At 41.1% G+C, this 13291-nt stretch overlaps 1 protein-coding gene across 2 annotated transcripts in view; it reads left to right on the top strand.

The window, feature by feature from the left end:
- Positions 1-13291, top strand: part of EXOC1L (exocyst complex component 1 like) — a 119537-nt gene that overhangs the window by 43008 nt on the left and 63238 nt on the right. The window contains exons 1-2 of one of the 2 annotated variants that reach the window (XM_081876031.1): positions 3722-3796; positions 4762-4817. The gene's annotated coding sequence lies outside the window, so the exon portion shown is untranslated. Of the gene's footprint in view, positions 1-3721; positions 3797-4761; positions 4818-13291 lie in introns of those variants that run through there. The other variant, XM_081876030.1, reaches the window with a different exon arrangement.

Below are 13291 nucleotides of genomic sequence, written 5' to 3'. Positions count from 1 at the left end.
TTATTCACATGCAGCCCGTCTGGCTGGGTTGCCCCAGCCAATCTAGGCGGCTTCCAGCAAATGGAAACATCACAGTAAGACATCCAACATTAAAAAAAAATTCCCTATATAGGGCTATCTTCAGGTCATAGAATAGTCCAGTTGGAAAGGTACCCCAACGGTCATCAATGTACAGTGGTACCTCGGGTTACATACACTTCAGGTTACAGACTCCGCTAACCCAAAAATAGTGCTTCAGGTTAAGAACAGAAATCAGGCTTCAGCGGCGCGGCGGCGGCAGGAGGCCCCATTGGCTAAAGTGGTGCTTCAGGTTAAGAACAGTTTCAGGTTAAGAACAGACCTCCGGAACGAATTAAGTTCTTAACCCGAGGTACCACTGTATTGCATAGTGTCCTTACATACAGAAACCCAAACAATTTGATAGTTGTATCTCTTTCACTAAGTCTTTATGCAGCTTGGTATTCTGCATACAAGCATTACTTAGCTGCAGATCAGTGTGTTTTAATTATGACAGCAACCAATGAGGCACAGTTATTAGCTAAAGTGGTACCTCAGGTTAAGAACAGTTTCAGGTTAAGAACAGACCTCCGCAACGAATTAAGTACTTAATCCGAGGTACCACTGTAATAGTTTATTCATATGCAGCCCGTCTGGCTGGGTTGCCCCAGCCAATCTAGGCAGCTTCCAGCAAATGGAAACATCACAGTAAGACATCCAACATTAAAAAATTTCCCTATACAGTGGTACCTCGGATTAAGTACTTAATTCGTTCCAGAGGTCTATTCTTAACCTGGAACTGTTCTTAACCTGAAGCACCACTTTAGCTAATGGGGCCTCCTGCTGCCACTGCGCTGCTGCTGCACGATTTCTGTTCTCATCCTGAAGCAAAGTTCTTAACCTGAAGCACTTTTTCTGGGTTAGCCGAGTCTGTAACCTGAAGCGTATGTAACCTGAAGCATATGTAACCCGAGGTACCACTGTATAGGGCTGCCTTCAGGTCATAGAATAGTAGAGTTGGAAAGGGACCCCAAGGGTCATCTATGTACTTTTAAAACATGGTTTTCTTTGACTACTGAACCAGAGACTCCCCAAGCCTGAAATGCTGAAGACCACCTCCCACACCGGCAGCACCAAGAATAAAATGCCAAAGTTCCTTGCACCTGGATCTCCCAAGGCTGCAGCTCCACAACCTGGTTCCTTTGCAGGGCCAGAATACTTGTTTCCAACAGCCTTGCAAACCACTGATTTAGGGCATGAGTGCTGGCAGCATGAGCTTGCAGAGTGCTTGAGTGCTAAGCTCCAGGTCAGAGGGCTGCCTTCTTAAGTCTTTGTATTCCTCATCAGGGAGACAAAGCCTGAGAGGTGACTTCAAGTTCAGAGAGCACAAAAAGACTCAGTTGAGGCCGACCCTGTTGGAACAAATTGTTTGTTCCTTGGGCTCTGTCCAGGGTCCTGAAGACCTATTTCCTTGTTTTCAGAAGATCTAATCTTGAACAAACCCTGCCTGTTTCCTGGATGCCCTCTCCTGCCTCACACCACTTGCCCGACTTGCACTCTCCACGGTCTCTGGTTTACCATAATAGGATATGTGCCAAATGCTGCTATAATAGACGAAGATCAGCTGTCAACATAATGCCACCTTGACATAGATTTTGCAACATCACAGCAACATCATAAGGCTTTCAACAATATTAATGTTTACCTGCTAGTCTAATGTATGATGAAAAGTTAACTAGTTTCTCAGCTGAAGTCCCCTGTGAATATGATGAGGATATACATATTTTCTTTTACATCCACCCGTATGTTAATTAATACCCTTTTCATACATTTACATATTTTTATACAAAACTGAATAAGAACAGATTTAATAGTCCTTTTTCTCTTGACCTTGATTACTTTCCATATAACAGTGAAATGTCTTAATGCATTAGGAATCATTATAGAAAAACTGAAATGATATGAAAAGCACTGTAATAACCCACAGGAAGAAAAAGCAGATCACGAGAAAATTAGAGGAGACTTATTAAAATGCTATGCAGCAAACACATAATTCACTAGGGCTGTTTTGTTCAGGCATATGTATCACAATTCATCATTACTTGTTTACTCAACTCCCGAGGCCATTTACCAACAAAGGTAAAAGTAAAACCATGTGTAAAGTTTATTTTGCTACACTTACCTATGTGTGAAAGTCATAGCATGGACAGGAGTCAATGTAAATATCATGCTTTGGCCTGACACTTGCTGAAAAAATTGCCCCATGTGTTCATCCTACTGAAACCAGCATTGGAATCACACAGGCATTTGCACCTTTCTTCTGGACACACATCTAATACTTCTTCCCAGTAAATGTTTCTAAAGGTCTTCTCTGCAGTTGTCTTTCTTGCTGCAGTTTAGCTTTTTCTTGCTGCAGTTTAGCTTTTTCAACAAAAAGAGACATTGCACATTCTCTTGTAATTCATGAAAATATTTTTTAAAAAATTATTTTTATTTTAAATGGAAATACTGAAGCATTCAAAAATGGGCAGCCTGAACAATCAGCCACAGACCATGAGCCTTTTCCACCCTATTTATATCATGGAATGCTACATTTCCTCTTCCTGCAATTCTCTTTATTAATTCAATTTACAGGCAGATTGTGGAACAAAATGATTTATTTGCTTTGTAAAGTGACAATAATAGCAAATGATGTTGCATATTTAAATTTAGTGGGAGACACAATAATAAATTGGGATTCTCAACAAGGATAAACCTACACTCAGCTCTGCAGTTCCTCTGGGGTCGCAGCATTGGAAAGAGGGGAACTCATAACAAATTCTCATTTTCTCCTTCTGAAAGGCACTGATGGGGGAGCTAAGTCACTTCATTATACCTGACCAACTATTGCCCAAACAAACCTGGGTATCCTTTGAATTTTGCCATCCTAAACTCAATGCAATGACTTTAGGTTTGGTCTCATTCCATTGTACAGCCCACAAACACAATCATCAGTTACATTCCTGTCACTGAGATTTTAATCCACAAGGTACCACGTCCTCAGAACGCTAAATCTGTAGAGATCTACCATGTTTTGGCATGCACTTATTAGAACTATGAGAATGTACTCTCAGCTTCACAATTAACCAAATTAACTTTTTGTAAAAGCATACAAGGGGCAGCTGCAAACCTTTTACACTGCCCTCTAATGAAAGCACACTGTAGCCGCTGATACTTTCCCAAGCCTGTTACTCTATAGCATGACCTTTTTATGTGCCTATCTCAAGCTAACAACTGTCCCCCAAAGTTACTACCCTAGAAATGCCTTAATTAGCGCACCTGTCCACACGCACCCATGTTGGTTAGTGTGGTGTAGTGGTTAAGAGCGGTGGACTCGTAATCTGGGGAACCGGGTTCGCGTCTCCGCTCCTCCACATGCAGCTGCTGGGTGACCTTGGGCCAGTCACACTTCTCTGAAGTCTCTCAGCCCCGCTCACCTCACAGAGTGTTTGTTGTGGGGGAGGAAGGCAAAGGAGAATGTTAGCCGCTTTGAGACTCCTTTGGGTAGTGATAAAGCAGGATATCAAATCCAAACTCCTCTTCTTCTTCTTTGTGGCTTTTCACTGCCTGCCACCAGCCAGGAGTTCTTCAGCAGGAGGCTGGTGAGAGCCTGGCAGGGGGACACCTCTGCATAGTCCGCCTCCACCCCAGCCCAGTGCAAAGAGGTTTTGGATTGTTCTACCAGACACCAAATTATGTATATAAATAAACCCTAACCTTCCTTGCAGAAAAAGCTGTGTTGTTAAAGATGTCCTAAATGGTATAAAGAACCAACACATGCTTTTATTATGACAAAGAGCCATGCATGTACTGTTTTCTAGACAGACAAATAAGGAATAAAGCTTTATAAAGCCTGAATTATTTTGTTTCACGTATGTGAAGGTTGAAAACCACACAGAGGTTTCAAGAATGACAAGAGCAGGTGGCTAATCATGTTTTTCTGCCCTTTGCAAAATGCTTTGCAATAATTTTCAGAATTCTAGTAACCACAAACTGTCATAGGCAGTGGGCAGATGATTCTTGGTCTTAGTTCTGCTGTATTTGTTTCTGCCTGTGGCAAAATTGCATTGACAGAGCAGACACAACTCATTACTTCAAGGGTTCAGGCTTCGGCATAGTTCTTGAGGAAGTGAACACCCTGAAATGTCATGACCTTTTCTAAGCAGAGGGGGGAAATGGCACTAAAAGGGGGGCACAGTGATGGGGACACAAGGAGGGAATGAGAACAGGAGAGAAACTCAAAAAGTTTTTGAAAGATTGCATATTTTCAGCACATCATTATGCTTTTATGTGGGTGCTACTGAATATGTCAAGGGAAAAATGCTCTACAAATTGTTGGGCCAGGGGAAAACCACTTAGCACTTCATTTTTAACAAAATGTTGCTAAGAATTTGGATAGTATTCACTGCAGCATGTTAAAAGGAGGGGGGAGTCTTTCTGCAGTCATAAAAAAATCTGATTGACTATAATGGGGGTCAGGATTTCACCTGAAGACATTTATGGAATATTAATAAAGTGATATGTCGTGAACTTCAAGCCACTTATTTCAGAGTATTGTTGTGCAAGCCCAAAAAAATTAAGTCTGTGAGTTTACCCAGAATAATTCTACTGCAGTTAATGTGACCGTTCTGGCATATGAATTGCAGCATAAATTGAGGGGAATTTATAATAGAACTAACACGCTTATAAAAGGAGACAAATTTGACGTACATTTCTTTATCCTAGAAGCCAAGCTCAATGTAAAAAGCAGGGCTGTAAGATCTCCTCATCAGACAACGCATGTAAGTCAGGCACTTTTTTGTCCTCCCTAATCAAATAGTTGAAATCAGAAGATTTCCCTCTTGTGTTTTCCCCTCTAGCTTTATCTCTGCACATTTCTCTTCATCACTCACATCAAAGGACTTCCATCAACTAGTGGCAATGATTGCCTACTCAATGCTTCATAAAGGATATGCTACCATTGCACATTTCTGTCTTCCCTAGTAGTTAGTTTATTTTAGCACTAAGCTGTTGATATTAATATTGCTTCTGCTGTTGCTTTGGCTAAATAGAATTGTTGCAATAATTTGATTTTAAAAAATATATTCTTTGGTATACATATAATCTTCACTGCATGGGCAGATCCACACTGCTTAGTAAAATCTTAGTAAAATCTGCAAGAGCAGTAAATAAGCTATTGGTTTATCACAGCAGTTTTGTCTTCCAGCTGAATGTGGGACCACATGTAGCAATAATATAAATCCCATCATCTTAGAGTGGTAATTCTATAGAGCCAAAGCTGTCAAGAGAATTCAGTGACATATTCCTAAAATTACTAGGACCACTATTCAAATGCAATAACCTGCAGTAAACATTCTAGATGATCAGGCAGCAAATATTCATTCAATGGAAATAGTAATGTTGGTATTGACAGCTGCTCAAATTTCCATTGCTGAAAAATGGAAGACATGGCATGATTTACAGTTGTCTTTGTGGTATAAAAAGGTCTGGAATTTGGCAATATCTGAGAAAATAACACACAATATAAAAGTCCTGAAAGGATCTGAAGACTTGAGATATTTCTATGCCAGTTGCTGGGGATTTATCACTTAGGCTACTGCAAATGATTTGCAAAGTTATCTGCCTGTTGCAATGTATGAAATGTGGACCTCATAACTGTGATTTATAAAATTTGTGCTCCTCTTCTGATCTTGTGTAACTGTTAATATTAGATGTGTGGCTCTGTAATGTGACAGTGAAAACAATTGTTCTTTAATGTGTATCCCCTAATTGTATTTGCTGTGCCTTTTTTTGTGTGCTTATTTTATAATTTAATAAAAATCTTTTTTTTACTGCTGAAGAGGCTATGCCCTTTCTAGTAGCCTTGAAAGAACTGCAAACAGATGGAAAATACAGAGACAGTATCTGATTATCATAAGGGCTGCAGTGAAATATACCAGGTCATCTGATGCGACAATGAAAGTAGTGACATAGATGTAAACTGCCTAAGCAGCTTCTCTGTGTAGATGTCAGCAGATGCTACCATGGTCCCTGTTTACCAGGATCAACCCCCAGTTTTGATACTTGTCCTTAGAGCAATTTGGGATGTGCCTTGGGGGGGGGGGGATAGTGTGCTTAGATTAATTGCTCTCAGATATACGGCTTTAAATGGTATCTGAGCTAGCTGTGTGCTTCTCAAAGACTATGGCAGAGATTCTCAGCCTGTGATCCGTGAGCTCCATCCAGGTGGTCCACTAAACACTGTGGAAAAATAGAAGACCTGTGAACTGGGCCTTGCACTTGATTTACTTTTTCTTACTATTGAGACTGAGGCTGTTTTTGACCAGGGCCAGATTGTCAAATAGGCTAACAAGTCTCTGATCTAGAGCCTATTATTTTCATCATACAGCATTGGTGTAATATGTTACTTTTCCCCTTTAAAAAAATTACCAAATAAAAGGTAACTTTGCTGACCTGAGCCTAAAACTGACAAACATTGCACTTGACTACAAAAACTTTGCTTTCCAAGAAAGGCACATTCACTGCATTAGAAAGTCAAGGCTATGGTTATTGCAACTTGAGATATATATCTGTGCTCTGGCCTGAAGAACAAACAGAAGCTTAGTAAGTTGTCCATTCCCAGTAATTGTCAAGCGGTGCATGGAAAAGAAAGCTTAAGAACTGTTAGCCTGAAGGATAGATGAGAGACCCTTCTTTCCTGTGGTTTCCCCACAGCCTGCTCCCCATCTCTTGGCTATCTGCTGCTGTTGTTAAGAGCCAGGATTCTGCCAGTGGGCCTAGCTGAACTATTACCCGCAAAAGCCACGTTGTGGTGAAAAGTGGCTTATAAATGTTATCAGGGGGAAAAATAAAAATGAATGCCTATAATCATAAGCACTATGACAAACTTGGGGAGCTCACCATCTTCCAGGTCTTCCAGAAGGATCTGGCTGGCTGCTGTTAGTACATTCACTATACTATACAGTGGTACCTCAGGTTAAGTATTTAATTCGTTCCGGAGGTCCGTTCTTAACCTGAAACTGTTCTTAACCTGAAGCACCACTTTAGCTGATGGGGCCTTCTGCTGCTGCTACGCCACCGGAGCACAATTTCTGTTCTCATCCTGAAGCAAAGTTCTTAATCCGAGGTACTATTTCTGGGTTAGCAGAGTTTGTAACCTGAAGCGTCTGTAACCTGAAGTGTATGTAACCCAAGGTACCACTGTAGTAGAATAGCTGAAGCCTGGTCTCCCCCAGGAAGGAAATTTTTACACTTCCATATCTGAAGTAGCTGGGGTTATTTTGTATGATCTGACCTTGTACAAACAAAAAATAGTAGAAGTTCACAAAAGGTGCAAAGTCTATTCCTTGTGGCAATGTATCAAGTGACCTTTGAGTTGTCAGAACACCAGTGAGCACATTAAAAATTTTTACAGACAGGGAGCTTGTCATGCTTAAAATGTGTTGGAATGGTATCATGCATTGTTGTAAGGAATAAAGATGTCCGTTGCTTTATGTTTCAACTGCAGTTTTTGTGTGGTCTGGACTGCAGTGAGACCTTTAGAAACAAAGGCTATGCACACATTAGCGGATTGCAATGCAGTGAGATCGTTCCCCCTGCCACTTTTCAAGTTGCATTCTTACATTGCTTTACACACCAGAGAGAGGGCAGAGATGTCTTCTGGGGTTTTCCCCAAAAACCTCTGGAGCAGATTTGTGGGGAGAGGAAGTTCCACTGCATAAACAGAAATTCTTGTGCAGATGGGGCAGTTTTGTCCGCTACAACCCAGTAATATAAATACCGGTGTGTATATATATATATATATATATATATCCCTTGCATTTAGATTGCAAACATTGGCACTGGCAAACAACAAAATGTCCAGTAAGCCACATAAGGTCTCAGTGGAGGAACCAGAACGCCAACCTATTAATGCCCCCATGCTAATAAGATTTCTAGGAACATCTGATCAGCATAGAAATCAAAGTGATTACTATATTGCCTTTCAGCTGGAAAGATATAGGTGGTTTCTGTTTATCAAAACTCATAAGAATATAAGAAGAACCTGTTGGACTAGCCCAATGGCCCATCTAGTCCAGCACACTTTTCACAGATGCCTGTAAGTAGGACCTGTGCATAAATGCATTATCACCTCCTGTGGTTTCTGGCAACTGTTATTCAGAAGCAATGCCACCTCCAACAGAGCCATTGATATCCTCTTCTTCCTTGAATTTGTCTAATTTCTTTTTAAAGCCATCTAAGTTGGTGGTCCATATAGTTAAAGCTATGGTTTTCCCAGTAGTGAGAGCTGGACCATAAGGAAGGCTGATCGCCGAAGAATTGATGCTTTTGCATTATGGTGCTGGAGGAGACTCTTGAGAGTCCCATGGACTGCAAGAAGATCAAACCTCTCCATTCATAAGGAAATCAGCCCTGAGTGCTCATTGGAAGGACAGATCGTGAAACTGAGGCTCCAGTACTTTGGCCACTTCATGAGAAGAGAAGACTCTCTGGAAAAGACCCTGATGTTGGGAAAGATGGAGGGCACAGGGAGAAGGGGACGACAGAGGACGAGATGGTGGGACAGTGTTCTCGAAGCTACCAGCATGAGTTTGACCAAACTGCAGGAGTCAGTGGAAGACAGAAGTGCCTGGTGTGCTCTGGTCCATGGGGTCACGAAGAGTCGGACATGACTAAACGACTAAACAACAACAACAACAAGCTGGTGGCCATTTTTGCCTCCATAGTTAACTATGCACTGTTCTGAATCTTCCAACATTCACCCCCATCACATGTCTGTGAGAGAAGGAGGGAGAAAAGCTTCATATACTTTCTACACGTCACACATAATTTTATTAACTTCTAGTATATCACTCCTTACTCACAGTCCTCTCGATCATTTCAGCAGACTTTTAGCAGAGGCATTCTGTGGACTTCTAGCAGAAATATTAACAAGCCTGTGCACGCACAGTAAATCAGTTCAAATTTTCAAGAGTGTTGTCAATTTTTCTTGTGCAAGATTCATAAGTGGGGCGGACAGTCCTTGGTGCATAGGGCTAATTTAGAAGGTTTTTGAAAAGTGCACTTCAACCCAGAGCTAGGTCTAAAAAAGAAGGACTAGAATAAAAGTACCCCTTCAAAAGATAGAAATTGCAAGATAAAGTAATGAGTCATCTCTGTTAAGTAGGAAGAGGATATTATCCTCTTGATGATAGAATCTTAGAAATTTTCTATAAGTGGTCTTTGCCTCTAAATCCAAGCTGAAAGCAGATTAAGGGCATCGGATTTCACTAGGAAGTTCTTTGAAAACACCAGTGGAATCGCTGGAGCTGCAGAAAAGTTCATGTGGTAGAATATACCACTTGTGTTGAACCTGCCATTTTCTGTTCCATTCGTAGCATCTCTGTGTGGAACATTAGAAAATCAATGGAGACTGCCCATAGGCTAGGAATGCGTACCCTCAATGCATGCACCAGATCCGCCAGACAGAAACAAAATTGTGAAGGTATAAATGCCGTCTGTGTGTTTAGGACTGGAGTGTAAGACAAATAAAACAAATATAGCTAATGGGCCTTCTTCTAAGGCCATTGTTTCCTTCCTTATGCATGATGTATCCAGAGGAGCAGTGAACTGTGCTCTGAAGAGGAAAAACAAACAATTATGCTCTGTCTGGTTATATCAGAATCTGCACAGACCTAGTTCATTATTTGTAAGCTTGATGTACCATAGTTTGCGTGTGCATTCTTCATTGACAGCAATGTAGTTTCATAAATTGCTGTTGTGCAGCCCATTAAGAAAGTATAGCAGAATGTACCCCAGTATTACTAGAAGCAAAAATTGTTTATCCTTTACCCATAATCAGAAGACAGGGGAGGGGCACTTATTGGAATTGACAAGAAATGTTTAACCTCTCATTTCTCATATTTACCCCCAAATGAGTCCTGCTGATTTTAATAGAACTGATTTCCCAATAAAATGTATTTAGAACCAGTGCATTAAATACAAAAAAAACACACAAACCAGAAAAATTTAACTTAATCCCCTTAGTGATATTGGAAAAATAAAATGGATTTTCTGATTTTCAAAATGCAAGGTGCAGGGAGATGCAAAATGTACAAGATGGTATTGGAACATCCTAGGAGCACCCTAACAAGGCCCTTAGCGCTGAATATTGCTAGGTCGCTTGGTCCATTGAGTTAAGACTCCCCTTAACAGTCCTCTCAACAACTAGCTACTAACATTTGCTGAGAGCATAAGGACTCTCCCTGTATATGTTTAATTTTGTATATCAGTACAAGATACTTGAGATGAGAGTTGCTTTTTCTGAATCCTCCCAGACCACTTTAATTTAAGAGCATTAAACAGGTTTATTTATAGAAAAGGATACTAGAACAAAATAAAGAATAACCAGTAGTTTTACAACCATAAAGCGTGTTCTTCAATAAATGAGAGCACGTGTTGCGGTGTGGGCCACCAGGCCAGGCCTCTTGTTGCCAGGCAGGTTAATAATTGTTGCCTGGCTTCATGATTGGGTAACCGGGTTGCTGGGGCAAATTGTATGTTGCAAATTGGGAGGGTGGGACCATAGTCTTTAAATATTGGTGCACTCTGGTTTCTCTTTCTCTTTGCAGAGTGCATCGGATCACCTGCCCGCCCGCCCTCTTTCCGGTTGACCTTGCTTTGCCTGTCATGGGGTCGTCTGCTTTGGAGCAGGGGCCTAGTAGGAATTTTGCCATTTGGTGATTGGCTGTGCCATTTGGTTTTTGCCTACTACTCAGCAATTCGTCACAACTTGTAAGGTTGCGGTTAGGCATTGGTTATAATATGCTGGTGGTGGAGGGGTCAGGCTGGGCCTGCCCCTCCTATTGCACTGAAGGGAATTCCGTTAAAGGAATCCTGGGGCTTGCCATGATTTCGTCCAGTCCCTGTTATGGGACCAGGGCCGCCCAATCCCTGTTATGGGAATCCTTGTTATAGGACCGGGCAGGCAAGCTTTCGGGGAGCTGCTGGGGTGAGCGGCGTGGGTCCGACGCTTAGCTCAAAGGACCCCCAGTTTGACTTTCTCTTCTACTGGCTACCGATCGGACCTCGGGATGTCAGTTCTGTCCCAGGCGGGGGGACAGATAGTCATAACCAATGTCTAAACAACCACTCACTGATTTTGTATTTTAATAAAGTTGTGGCCAAAAATAGTGCCCAAAAACCAAAACTAAAATTACGTGTTATGTGTGAAGTTATTTGAGGGGTGGCCTGGGGACCTACACACGCAACTAGACATATCTGACAAGCCTTTTTAACAGCTATCTTCTTTATCTATGCCATCATTCTCTCTCTCTCTCTTATTTCATTCATCTTCATTCTCTATACCGCAACTCCTCTTCATCTGCCATTCATTTTGACCCCACCCAGCATTTCACAACTCCCAATATGAAGAAGTTGCTAAAATTCTATTTGGGGCAAGACACAGAATCAGAAGAAACCCAAAGGGCTGAAGTTAAAATATCATTCATTGCCCTTGAAGCAACTCTGTGAAGTAGGTTAGGAAGACACAGTGATTTTCCCAAAGCGCAGCATAGATCATTATGGCAGAATGAGGATTTGAACTTCAGTCCAGATCTAGCATGCTGTCTGCTGTATCACGCCATTTCACCATCATGAACCAATCCCAAAATGTTTCTGCACTTTACAGACACATGTATTGCATTTCAGACACATGTAATGGCTTGGAAAGATTAGAGCCTTGTTGTGATAACCAAGGAACTGAAGACTTCACCTTAATATTTGTATTCTGTAAAGTTACCAATTTTCATTCCCAGATTTGTCATTTTAAAAATGTTGAACATATCACTTCTGAAAAGGGGGTTTATGGGCTGCCAATGGCTGCAATTTTCATAGTACTGAGCTAAAGGCTACAGGAGATGTAAAGTCCCCTGCTTCGGTCATATGTAGGTTTGGGTTCTGTGCCTGCTGAATAGAAGCACATTCTAAAGCTTTCGTGTGCTGTTTATCTGGGCACAAAGAGTGACCTAATTATTCATTTATCGCCTATGTTACAAAAATGCTATTACAAAAAAAAAGATTTTCCTGATCTCAAAAGTCAAAGGTTAAGTTGCCATGTGCTTTCTCATGCTTTCAGGCTATTGAATGGCATGTTATAAAACCTTGGTTGTTTACCTTAGAGTAGTGATTTTTTATGTATTGTAGTATGTAACACACACATCTTCAATATTCTAACTTAGCTGTGTAAAAAACAACAAGTGCATTAAAAACTGACACTCATGGGATTAAAATGTGCTCTGTTTCGTTGTGATCAGACCACTGAAAAGAGTTTGGCAACTGACCTTTCCGGCTGGTACATTTGAAATAAAAGGACTTATGTTACTTGAAACAGTGAGAAGAAATGTGGATGCCAAGATGAGTTTTGTAAAAGAAAAAGTGGGAAGATGTTATTATCTCTCATCGTAAAGCCCACAAAGTATGCCCATAACACTCATTTACAAATTACACACAATTCCATATAGTTTTACACTGCAATTTTGCTTGCAGAAAACGATTTTTGAAAGCATGGATAATTGTCACACCATGACCCTTCATAAGCTTTAAGAATAAGTTCTGGAATGTTAAAAGAAACAATAATGATTTTGTTTTATATTTCAGAATGGGTTTGGTAACTTTCCTTCTGCTAATGTGCTTCCAATTTTAGACATTATGCTGTTATTGCAATCACAATACGATGGTAAAAAGGTAACTTGGAACTCTAGTGCAGCCTCCAGAGACAAGCAGTCTCCGCTTTTTGATACTTGACTTGTTTGGCAAAATATTATACAAAAAGGCATATTGAAACTAAATTATTCTCATTCATGTAAACTCTTTGCCACCTCCCTCCCTCTCTACTTTATGTAGGCAAAAGATACCAAAACAAGCAACAACATTAGATCAAAGTTTATTATTTCTTCACCTGAATTTTCAGGAAATGCCTCTGTTACGTCTTAATGATAGATAGATCAATAGACAGACAGACAGACAGACAGACAGACAGACAGACAGGCTTTACTGGCCGAGGGAGCCGGCGTACAGTTTCCGGATCATGTGGCCAGCATGACTAAGCCAGAGCAGCGCACGGAAACGCCGTTTACCTTCCCGCCGGAGCAGTATCTATTTATCTACAGTGGTGCCCTGCAAGACGAACGCCTCACAAGACGGAAAACCCGCTAGACGAAAGGGTTTTCCGTTTTGGAGGCGCTTCGCTAAACAAATTTCTCTATGGGGTTGCTTC

This window comes from Podarcis erhardii (assembly GCF_964252035.2).
Source record: "Podarcis erhardii genome assembly, chromosome: 9".
Lineage (NCBI taxonomy): Eukaryota > Metazoa > Chordata > Lepidosauria > Squamata > Lacertidae > Podarcis > Podarcis erhardii.
The sequence above is the reverse complement of the archived record's forward strand: the minus strand, read 5'-3'. Positions and strand labels throughout refer to the sequence as shown.